General features: G+C 38.2%; 1 non-coding gene across 1 annotated transcript; it reads right to left on the bottom strand.

Annotated features, from left to right (window-relative positions):
- Window positions 1-546: 546 nt before the first annotated feature.
- Window positions 547-620, bottom strand: TRNAK-CUU (transfer RNA lysine (anticodon CUU)). Its single transcript has one exon. It is a non-coding gene; the product is annotated as a tRNA-Lys (tRNA).
- Between the last annotated feature and the right edge of the window lie 12387 nt (window positions 621-13007).

Raw genomic sequence — 13007 nt, 5'->3', positions numbered from 1 at the left:
TTGTGATCAATAATGATCTCAAGTTCTCCTTTGGTCACAAATTCCTTCCTCCTCCACAAGTCTGAGAGGTAAACTGTTAGGATTACTAAGTGAGAACTGAGGTTGTCTGGACAGTGACAAGGTGAGAATTCAGGTTTTCTGGACAATTACAAGGTGAGAACTCAGGTTGACTTGATAGAGGGGGCAAGCTCATTGGCTGGGGTGGTTCTTCCCAGAAGCCCTTGCATTATCCCACGCCCATTCTCTGGGAGGATAAAAGAGATAGCACTGGGCCCAGAGAGCAGATCGGCCTAGAGAAGGATAAGAGCTGGAGGAGATTCAGAGCCAGGATTGAAGAAGAGGGTCTCTGCATTACATCAGGCCTGATGGGGCTCTCTGCAGGAAGGGAAGTCACTTCTAAGGACAAGAGTTAACAGCAACTGCCTGGAGACAACGGTTCACTACAGGAAGAAGAATCTGTCGGAGAGATTTGAGTAGAAGACACAGCAGATCTCTTCCCAGAGAGTGATCCGGCAGCTTCTAGAGACGACAGCTCGTTACAATTGGCGCCCAACGTGGGGCTCGAACCCACGACCCCTGAGATTAAGAGTCTCATGCTCTACCGACTGAGCTAGCCAGGCTATCCTATATTCCTCTAATTTGTTTATGATCTCGTTCTTTATGCCTAAATCATGGACCCATTTTGATCCTATCTTAGTATGTGGTGTTAAATGTGGTCGATACCTAGTTTCTGCTATACTAATTTCCAGTTTTCCCAGGAGATTTTGTCAAATAATGAGTTCTTATCCCAAAAGTTGGAATCTTTGGGTTTGTCAAACACTAAATTGATATTTTATTCACTATCTTGCCATGTGAACCTAACCTATTCCATTGATCAATTAGTCAATACCAAATGGTTTTGGTGACTGCTTCTTCATAATATAGTTCTAGATCAGGTACAGCTAGGCCACCTTCATTTGATTTTTTTTTTCATTACTTCCTATGAAATTCTTGATCTTTTGTTCTTCCATATGAATTTTGTTGTTATTTTTTCTATGTCCTTAAAATAGTTTCTTGGGAGTCTGATTGGTATAGCACTAAATAAATAGATTAGTTTAGGGAGTATTGTCATCTTGATTATATTCATTCGCCCTATCCAAGAGCACTTAATGTCTTTCCAATTATTTAAATCTGACTTTATTTTTGTGGCAAGTGTTTTGTAATTTTTCTCATATAATTGCTGACTATTCTTTGGTAGATGGATTCCCAAATACTTTGTACTCTCAACATTTGTTTGTAATGGAATTTCTCTTTGTATCTCTTGCTGTTGCATTTTGTTGGTGATATATAAAAATGCTGAGGATTTATTTTGTATCCTGCAACTTTGCTAAAGTTCTGAATTATTTCTAATAGCTTTTTAGCAGAGTCTTTGGGGTTCTCTAAGTATACCATCATGCCATCTGCAAAGAGTGATAATTTGATTTCCTCATTTCCTACTCTAATTCCTTGAATTTCTTTCTTGGCTCTTATTGCTGAGAATAGCATTTCTAGTACTATATTGAATAGTAATGGTGATAGTGGGCAACCTTGTTTCACTCCTGATCTTACAGGGAAGGTTCCAGTTTATCGCCATTACATATGATGTTTACTGATGATTTTAAATATATGCTCCTTATTATTTTAAGGAATAGTCCATTTATTCCTATACTCTCAAGTGTTTTTAGTAGGAATGGATGGTTGCTTTTGTCAAATTTTTTTTTTCTGCATCTATTGAGATGGTCATATGGTTTTTATTAATTTGGTTATTGATATAGTCGATTATGCTAATAGTTTTCCTAATATTGAACCAGCCCTGCATGCCTGGTATAAATTCCACTTGGTCATAGTGTATGATTTTCTGTAGTCTTTTTGCTAATATTTTATTTAAGTTTTTAGCATCAATATACATTAGGGAGATTGATCTATAATTTTCTTTCTCTGTTTTCAACCTGCCTGGTTTAGGTATCAGTACCAAGTCTGTGTCATAAAAGGAATTTGGTAGGACTCCTTCAATCCCTATGTTTATATAGCATTGGAGTTAGTTGTTCTTTTAATGTTTGGTAGAATTCACATGTAAATCCATCTGGTCCTGGAGATTTTTTCTTAGGGATTTGGTTAATAGCTTGTTCTATTTCTTTTTCTGAAATGGGACTATTTAGACTATTTACTTTTTGCTCTATTAATCTGGGCAAGCTATATTTTTGAAGGTATCCTTCCATTTCATTTAAGTTATCAAATTTATTGGCATAAAGTTGAGTGAAGTAGCTCCTAACTATTGTTCTAATTTCCTCTTCATTACTGGTGAGTTCTCCCTTTTCATTTTTAAGACTAATAATTTGCTTTTCCTCGTTCCTTTTTTTGATCAGATTTACTAAGGGTTTGTCTATTTCATTGGTGTTTTCATAGAATCAACTCTTATTAATTAATTCAATAGTTTTTTGTTGTTGTTTTTGTTTTGTTTTGTTTTGTTTACTTTCAATTTTATTAATCCCACCTTTTATTTTTAGAATTTCAAGTTTCGTGTTTGTCTGGGGGTTTTTAATTTGTTCCTTTTCTAACATTTTTAGGTGTAAGCCCAATTCGTTGAACTTCTCTTTCTCTATGTTATCCAAGTAGGCCTCTAGAGATATAAAACTTCCCCTCATTACTGCTTTGGCTGTATCCCACACATTTTGGTATGATTTCTCATTATTGTCATTTTTTTGGGTGAAGTTGTTAATAACGTCTATGATTTGCTGTTTTACTCAATCATTCTTTAGTATAAGATTATTTAGTTTCCAATTATTTTTGGTCTATATCCCCCTGGCTTTTTATTAAATGTAATTTCCATTGTGGTCTGAAAAGGATGCATTTACTATTTCTGCCTTACTGCATTTGATTTTGAGGTTTTTATGTCCTAGTATATGATCAATTTTTGTATAGGTTCCATGAACTGCTGAGAAGCAAGTGGACTACTTTCTGTCTCCATTTAGCTTTGGCCAAAGATCTATCATATCAAACTTTTCTAATATTCTATTTACCTCTTTGACTTCTTTCTTATTTATTTTGTGGTTTGATTTATCTAATTCTGAGAGTGCAAGGTTGAGATCTCCCACTATTATATTTTGCTGTCTATTTCTTTTTGCAGCTCTCTTAATTTCTCTTTTAAGAATTTAGATGCTGCATCACTTGGTGTGTACATGATTAATGTTGATACTGCTTCATTATCTATTTTAGCAAGATATAATGCCCTCCCTTATCTCTTTTAATTAGATCAATTTTTGTTTTTGCTTGATCTGAGATAAGGATGGCTTCCCTGCTTTTTTTGGCTTCACCTGAAGCATAGTAGATTTTTCTCCACCCTTTTACTTTTATTCTGAATGTATCACCTTATTTCAGGTGTGTTTCCTGTAAACAACATATAGTAGGATTCTGGCTTTTAATCCAGTCTGCTAACTTCTTCCTCTTTATGAGGGAATTTACCCCATTCACATTTATGGTTAGAATGACTAATTCTTTATTGCTTGCCATCCTGTTAAGCCCTCTTTATGCTTTTCTCCTTTCCTTCACTCTTACCCCTTATCCAGTATTAAACTTGTGAACACCACTTGCTTTTCACAGCCCTCCCTTTTTAGTGTCTCTCTCCCACCTTAAAATTCCTCTTCCTATTTTACCCCTTTTTCTTACAATTTCTGTATTCCCTTCCCCTTAGCTTACTTCTTTCCTCTCACTTTTCAATGAAGTGGAAGAAGTTTCACCATAAATCGAATATGTCTATTGATACACACTATGTTTATCTCCCTCCTTTCTTTCTTTCAGATATAATAGGTTACCTTTGTCTCTTCATGAGATGTAGTACAACGACTTTACCCTTTTTTATGATATAATATCCTTTCCACCTCTGATTTCTAGGACAAATTATACATGTGTTCTTTACATATACACATTTATGGCAGAAATCTACTTCTCAAGATTTCTTTTTACCTTTTTAGAAATCTCTTGAGTTCTGTATTTGAAGATTAAAGATTTTGTGTAGGTCTGGTTTTTTCATCAAGAATAGGTGGAATTCATTTATTTTGTTAAATGTCCATCTTCTTCCCTGGAAAACGATGCTCATTCTTGCTGGGTAAGTTATTCTTGGCTGCATACCAAGTTCCTTAGCCTTTTGCAATATCATATTCCAGGCCCTTCATTCTTTTAATGTGGATGCTGCTAGATCCTGGGTTATCCTTATTGTGGCTCCTCCATATCTGAATTATTTTTTTCTATCAGCTTCCAAAATTTTTTCCTTCATCTCATGGTTTTTGAACTTGGCCAGTATATTTCTTGGCGTTTTGATTTTAGAGTCCCTATCAGTAGGTGATTGATGAATTTTTTCAATGTCTATTTTACCCTCTGTTTCCAAAATGTCTGGGCTAGCTCTCTTTGATAATTTCCTGGAAAATAGTGTCCAGGATCTTTTTTTCCTCATATATTTCAGGCCAGCCAATTATTCTCTTTCCAGGTCTGTTGTCTTTCCAATGAGGTACTTGACATTCTTTTCAATTATTTCGTTTTTCTGGTTTTGCTTGACTACTTCTTGGTTTCTCCTTGAGTCATTCATTTCTACTTGTTCGAGTCTAATTTTCAATGATGTATTTTCTTCACTCACTTTTTTTATATCTTTTTGTAATTGTCCAATTGAATTTTTAAGTGAGTGTTTTTCTTCTATGGAATTTTTTTTCCATTTCATCCATTTTATTTTTTAGAGAGCTGTTTTCTTTTTCCAGCTCACTAATCCTGTTTTCCTTGGAGTTGTTTACCTTTTCTAATTCACTAATTTTGTTTTTCAATGATTTGATTTCTTTATCCACTGTCTTTAAATACTTTGGATGACTTCTCCAGACTCTCTTTCCAAGCTTCCCTTTCCTTTTCCCATTTCTCTTCTAGCTCTCTTGTGAGAACCTTTTTGATTTCTGCTATGAGAGTCTTATGTATTGAGGAGCAGATCATATCCCCCTTAGGGGATTCCTCTGGGGACAATCTGCTTTTAGTCTCCTCAGTGTTGTAGTCTGCTCTCAATGGTTAGAGCCCTTTTAAATTTTTTGTTCATTTTGTCAGAGCAGGAATTGAAGAAAACAAATTGACAAGAGAAACAATTGGTCTGGTTTTTTTTGGGGGGGATGGGGTTGGATGGTGTTACCAAGCTACCTCTACAGACTGAGGGAAACAGCAGAGAGGCACTAACAGCATGGTGATGGCTGTACTGCTTCTGTGCTCTGAGGCTCTAAGAACGTGCTGAGTCACTCTGGGTGGGGGTGGGGGTGGCCCGGTCCCAAGAGACTCTAGCTTTCTGGGTTTTATTCTTCACCTCCCGTGTTTACACTCTCTCTGCTGCTCCTGGCTTGCTTCCAAGACAGAACATTCACACTGGGACAAAAGTCTTTTTGCAGAAACGGCAGAGATCGTACCCCTCCCCCTCCTGTCTGAGCTGTGTGAGCTGCCTGTCTTGCTCTAGCTGCCTGCCCTCAGTCTACACCCAGTCTGTTTGACCCTCCCCCGAGCAAACACAGACCTTCTCTGGTGAATTTCAAAGATGTCTTCCGTTGGTGATTATTTGTGGGTTCCTTTTCTAATCAAGCATTCATTCTGAGGCTTTTCATGAAGTAAGTCCTGAGAGAAAACACGGGGACAAGCAGCTGTCTGCCTACACGCTGCCATCTTGGCCAGAATCTAATAACATCAATTCTAACTGTGGAAACTGACTTGAGCATTTCTTATATATGGCTTTAAAATCTTTCAGTAAATCCTAATCTACTCAGGGGAAGAAAGAATGTTATGGGCCAGAATTCCGAACTGGAAACAAAGGATTCTTACAAGGATCTAAATCAATGGAATTGATAAGAGACAATAGTTATCTAATTTAGCAGAGTTCAGTATTATTGATTTAATCTTACAAAGAGATGTTATAGGCCAGTACTTGAAACAAGGTTCTAAGTGGAATTGAGGAGACAATGGTTAAATCTAGTGTAGCATTGATTTAACCCTACAACTAATAATTGTTTCCTAATGATATAAGCATTGAGGCTTCTGCCTCAGCCAGGGAGATTCAGAGACAAGGGGACAGAAGGCTGGAGGCTAGTTCCAAACCCTTGGACTCAGACAGATTCATCTCATCTCACACCACCTTGGTGGCAGGCTCTCCTTCTTCACTTCTCCACTGAAACCAAGGTTCTGGAAGGCCCCCAGAAAACTAGCCAAGCCCTAAGTGAAGGAGATAAGACTTTGAAGAAGGTAATAAAGGACTTGGACTTTAATACCTGGCTGTACTTGTGCTAATTATTGAGCTGAAAGGAAGGCTGCCTCTAGAGACCCCAAGAAAACCTCAACAGAGAACATTACATTTTAGAGAGAACATTACAGAGGGGGACTGTAGGGAGTTAATGTCCACCCCTCTCTACTACTGTTCTCCCACACCTCAAGGATTCAATAAATAGAAATTTCCATAATGACAATATAAGTTGAATCAGAGAAGGAAGGAACACTTTTGTAGAAAAAATACTTATGTCTCTGAGTCTAAAGAATAATTCCACAAACTTGGAATGGCATTAACAGCTTATGAAAGCAATCATTTGTAGATGTTACCCAGCATGTTCTGCTCTGTGTTCAATTAATTTTTATGCTGAAAGCATCTGGAAGAGCTGGTTGTAATGATAGTGGGAACATGTGCATAAAGGGAAATCAAGGCAACACACTTAGAATTGGGACCTTTCTGTTTTCTTTCTTTCTTTCTTTCTTTTTTTGACATATATCCCTAAACCTGAGAGAAATAGTCTAGTCATGTAAATAATATCCAATGCATATAATAAAGGTCTCCATGGTTAGACAGTTAGACTGGATTACAAAATGAAATGGACTCTCCTTAGTATAATGTAATTAGTCAGTGTAATTCCTAGATGGAGGCAGTTGTCACCTTCATAATGTAGTTGGAAGGATATAATTTCTCCCTCTCCAAAACATCTTTTCCTATAGCTAGTTTTGCTATTTAGAGTTCCTATCATCAGTCATTTCCTAGCTTTAGGCATTGAAAACCTTTGTTTTTAAATGGGAATTTGTAATATTGGAAGAATATTTTAGTAAACATAAGTCACACAATCATATAGACTGGATCCATTAAAAGCATTTTTTTTCTGATACCAACTCTCACTGCTGTAACATAATTGGTAGATTTGATTATGGAATGAACTAGTACATGTCTCTCATCAGGAATGCTGGAACAAGGTCTAAGGCTTAGCCCCTGGATTGCTGATGAATCTATATAGACAAAGCAAGGAGGCAAAACTATCAAAAGGTGATGCCATTTAATCCCATGTGAAAGTTCCTGAACAAAGTGAGGCTATGATAACCAAATAAATCTAGGAAATAATTTACCCCAATATTGTCACAAATGTGATTGGATGGTTCTTTCAAAGAAGCCCTAGGATTGCAACAGATAATTGGTTATATTGGAATTTTAAGTGAACCTTACTCTAATATCTCTGGATACATTCTGTATCAGTGAGATCATATTGCTTCTAACATTGTTCATTGATAATGAACATTCCCCAGAGGAATCTGCCATTTTCACTGGTGCTTGTCCATTTACAGGTAGTAAAGAGAGTGGGATGTTGTTGGGAGAGAGTTTTATGTAATGTAAATGGCACTGAAATTGGAGTCAGAAGACTTTGATTTGAATCTAGGTTCTTCTAATTATTCTTTATCTTCACTTGGACCTCAGTTACTTCACTCCTTCCTATTCTCCTAATTCACACTCTACTCGTACTTTCTTTCTTGAAGCCTTAGTTAAGTTAAAAAAAAGTTCCTCTATTGTTGAATCCCATGATTTCTTATGCTATAGCTGTTCATGCCTTGCCCAACCTTATACTTAGTTACCTCTGTGATTTAACTTCTCTGTTCATATACAAATCTTGGTTTAAAAAGTCATGAAACTATGATAACTTATAAATGGCTGAAACTCTTGAGTCAATGCACTGGGGTAAGGCAGTCAAGCACTTGAGGCTAATTACTGATTGGACAATATAAGAGTATGCTTTGAAAATGGCCCTTTCCACTATTTTGTGCTGGCCTAATCGTTTGGTGTATACAGAGAATTGTGGGAGGGACTAGGAGGTGCAGTGAGACTAGCCAGGGTCACTTCTGAGGTTGCAGAGATCCTACGTGTCCACTCTCTCTTCACTTCTATCGCTAAAGACTAAGAATAAAGACTTTTGCTTATCCTGACTCTGGCTGATTCTAAGGTACCCAGGGTCCTAACACGGTCGCCACACTAACTGGGTCTTTTACAAATAAAAAACAAATAACTCATCCCAATACTCGCTGCCATAAAGCAATTTTTTTATACTTCTTGCCTCTTTTTTCTCATAGCCATTTTCTAAGCCTTCTCTTATCTCTTAAAACCTCTATATGTGTTTATCTCTCTTAGAAGAGTTCTGTTGCAGGCATCTTTTAAGAGCTTATAGGATATGAGTCCTTTGATAGCAGAAGTGAGATGAATGAGGCAGGAGACTCATAGAGTGTGAAAAGAGCTCCAGTTTATTGTGCCATATAGCCTTGTTGATATACATTTTTACAAGCATAATCAGCATGTGAACAGTAGTCAATCCCCAATCATCATTCATAGAAGCAGCTCTTGGGCTTTGTGTATGCATGGTATTTGCCAGTGGGAGGAGAGCCAATCCAGCAATTAAGCGGCTCACACACAGATAAGAGACTCTATCAAGGCATCCCTGCTCATGAGCAACTATCTGTGGCACTCGGACCCATTCCCAAGATCACAAATCATTACTGTTTGATCAGCAAGGGCATTTCTGCAACATGGCAGAAAACTTGTGCATCAAAGGTCAAGGTGGCCTCAATACTCCCTCTCAGCTAGGTCCCATAACTCAGCAATTCCCCATTTTTATCTTTTAGATAAAAATTCCTTTCTTGAGCTGCAACCTCTGAAAGGATAGTGGAGAAAAGCATCCTAATATTACAGGGCAACAACAAAGCAGTAACAACACAACACACAGGGCATCCATCATTCTAATTTTAACCACCTTGAAAGAGGTATTATCAAACCAATATGTGATTTTTTCTGCACTTTTATCTGGATTCACATTGTAATTGAGCCTGGAGTTTCTATAACTCTCCATATGCCAAACTGCCAGCCCAATTCTTGAATGACAAGAATGTGTCCCATGGAGGTTTGTGAAGGGCCAACCTCATGATCCATTATGTAGACACACCGCTGTAAGCCTCCCACAGATGAGGGTGTCACTATGATAAGGCGTCCCCTGCATGTGCAGCATGTGTCACAAAATACCCCACCCCCCATGAGACAATCCTAGACCTTGGTGAGTCCATCATGATAGCCCACCTTTTGGCCTCTATTGCCAGTCCTTATTGTGTGTAACACAAACCCATATATATAGAAAACACCTTGCTAATGGTTTTGGGGGCAAGTCTTCTCCTTTTGGACAATTGTCTTTTCTTCTTTCTTTCCCTCTTCAGTTCTATGGACAACTTTGAGATGTCTGGTGGGGATCCACTGCTGAAGGTTTTCTCTTCTGGCAACACAAGCATATCATGGCCCCACATTAGAACCCTATAGGATCCCTCCCATCCTTTAGGACCCTTTTGCATTACCATGGTCTTGTTTTTAAAGGGCCTTCTTAATGAAGATGTGTTATCTCTGTCTATGTTCACCAGAGAGTATTTCATAGCTGGACTTAAATCATTTGAATCAAATTTTAAGTAATTTATTGTGCACATTGCTTTATCTATATCATTCTGAGTGACCCTACCTCAATCTACCTGTTTTAGTTTTTTGATAAATTTTTTGAGGATCTGATTAGTCCCTTCTATAATAGCCTGTCCTGTAGGGTTGTAAGGAATACCAAAAATATGACATATGGAGAATTCCTATAAGAACTGTTTTAATATGTTTGAGGTATATAAGGGTCCATTATTAGTCTTAATAGTGTGTGGGATACCCATAGAGGCAAAACAGTGAAATAGGTGATTTATTACATGTGAAGCAGCTTCCCTTTGTTGAGAGGATGCAGATACAAAACCGGAATAAGTATCAACTGTAACATGAATGCGAATTTTTCCCATATGTGTAACATCCATTTGCCATATATCATTTGGCTTATCACCTCTGGGGTTAGGCCCCAACCCTACAGTTCTTTAAGAATATATTTTTACTATGCTTTCTGATTCTTGCCGACACCCCATACAATCTTTGAAGAGATTTGGAAGACAGATGCAAATGTTCATGAGCTTTTATTACTTGTTCTAGAGGACAGAGAAGAATACATTATGGAAGCAGACCATCCAATATTTTATTGCCTTTAAATATAGTTCCCAGCCCATCTGTATGAGAGTGGATGTGCATTATATAAAAAGTGTGAACTCTCATTAAAATCACCTCTTGACCTCTTATATCTCCTGAAACAATGAGAAGATAGGTCCTGTTTGAGGCTTTATATATGCTATCTCTATTATCTGAATCTCCCCAACTGCACATCGACTATCTGAAATGATATTGAGGGGTTGGTCTATTTTCAATGCTTGTGTAATGGCATACAACTCACTTTGTTGTGTTGAGGTGTAAGGTGTAGTAAATACATTAGAAATGTAACGTGCTCTCCTGGCAGTTACAATTATTAGTCTGTCCTAGACCCACCAGAGTACCTTTGACCACTGTCCTTTGCAGTGTGAACTCTACCCGGCTCGCCTCCTCTGAGGCCTTCTAAGGTCTCTGGCCACAATCTCTTGAATCTATAGCTTAATAACCGGTAGCGCACTCAAGAACAACCACGTGTAATCTTAAAAGCCTTTATTATACCTACTCACATAATGCCCTAACTGATACCCTGACTTGTTGGTTCCCGAGTGAACACCTGGTCAGAAGACCCATGTGTTCACTACCAAAACCCTTACCTCTTTTGGCTATCCATCTTGGCTTTGCCACCCAGGCTGGGGAGCCAGGGTGAACAGCACGAGGTTAAAGAGGGCGGTTGCTGCCTGCAGTGGGCTTACATAGGGCCTGTGAGGTCACACACACAGCCAATCAGCGAGAGAGTCACCCATTACAAAACTATCTCAATATGGCCAGGATCCCGCCCAAGGGCAGTCCTAATATCCACAGAAATTATTTCTGAGCCTCAATCTCCCGATGCACTGTGTCCGCCCATTTAAAGGGCCCTTACAATTCCCTTTCTCTTGTTTTGCAGGAACCGCACATCTCACCAAGCTAAACTTTTAGCACCAGCTATAGTTCACTTGATCCATGAGATGACAGTGTTATGCCCAAGGAGGTACAAAGCAGCAGATCAGTATACAGAAGTATGACAATGAGAACCAGGCTCAACAGTGGCCCAAGTGTTCAACCCATTCATCAAAGTCATACTCGAGATAAGCCAAAGAGGTTGGATGCCAATGAGGTAGGATGTCAACACTGAGGTGGGAAGTCAACAAGGTAAAACATCACAATTCTAGTTAACAAATATCAGTAGGTAGGTTGTCACAATTCTAGTTACATTTATCACAGTTCTAGACCAATTCTAGTTTCTTACAATTTTCTGTTGCACTTTTCACACTCCTAGAACAATTCTAGCTTATCACAATTCTCAATTGCACTTGTCACAATCCTAGAACAATTCTAGTTTATCACAATTCTCAATTGCACTTTTCACAATTCTAGAACAATTCTAGCTTATCACAATTCTCTATTGCACTTTTCACAATCCTAGAGCAATTCTAGCTTATCACAATTCTCTATTGCACTTTTCACAATCCTAGAGCAATTCTAGATTCACAGGTGCACATAAGCAAAGTCATGTCCAGTAACATTGTCTCAATAACAATGGCAGGTGGGTGTGTTGGTTTTTTCACCCACTAATTTAAAAGCATAGTCCTTCAATAGAAAGCATAGGGCAAAGCCTCTTCCCAGGCCACCATATGGCAAGTGGCCACGGGAGAAGCAAGCAGGCCCATTGTCCATTTACAGTCTTTATATTGCGTATCACCCAAAACAGTCCATTTCAGCTGCAACACTGGAACTGTGTCTGGTGTCTCTGGTGTTACGGTCAGGAGGGACATTGCTGCCATCAGCGTCTGAAGGGCTGCGGACATCTGGCTGGTCCCTCTTGTCTGGTCCTTCTCTTGGATCCCCAGGTTACAAATGTCTCTGGTGGGGATGAACTCTGCTGCTGGATCTGCACCTAGGAAGGAATGTCCCTGGGGCCCAACTTGGGCCTTTCCAAATGCCATCCAGGCCTTTCCACATCACAGTGGAAACAAAGTTGTTGTCAAAAAGATTAACAAGTCAGACAAAAGTCAGTCTGTCACTTAGCTGCACTTTCTGTGTATGCCCGAAGTGCATTGCTAAGGTAAAATGCAAAGAATTTAAAAATGTAAAACCAAAATAACTTTAAAATGTAAAATCAAAATACTTTGAAGATGTAAAATCAAAAATGTTTAAAAATGTAAAATCAAAATTTAAAAATTGTAAGCAATCACATATCCCAAAATTCTCTTCTCTTGTTTAGAAGAGAAGATCTTGGGGATAGTCTGTGCAGTAATGACTTTACTAGAACACTCGGCTATATCCCTGAATTCTTTTGCCTAAAAATCAAAGTTTGAGTTTCTGATACCGAATTGTACTTCAGGAGTGTGAATCAATAAATCTGATATTTTCCTCCTGGGTCAAAGATCACACACTGTCTATTTATTCTAGTGATTAAAACAGCAATTTTCCAACCCATTCTAAACATAAACACTGTTTTATAAGTACCCGTAGGGGGTTGGGAAATCAAGCTCACCTGTGGAAGTGGAAAATCCACGAGGTAAGAAAAGAGGAGTTTCAACTTTCCAAAGACGATCCTAGCAGTTTTACAAGTATAAAACTCCACTCTCTCTAACTGCAAGGTCTTATCCCTGTAAGGTTTCTTAGAAATTAACCGAACTGTATTTTTAAAACTTTT

This window comes from Sminthopsis crassicaudata, chromosome 4 (assembly GCF_048593235.1).
Source record: "Sminthopsis crassicaudata isolate SCR6 chromosome 4, ASM4859323v1, whole genome shotgun sequence".
NCBI classification, from domain to species: Eukaryota; Metazoa; Chordata; class Mammalia; order Dasyuromorphia; family Dasyuridae; genus Sminthopsis; species Sminthopsis crassicaudata.
This window is presented reverse-complemented; position numbering and strand designations above follow the sequence as displayed.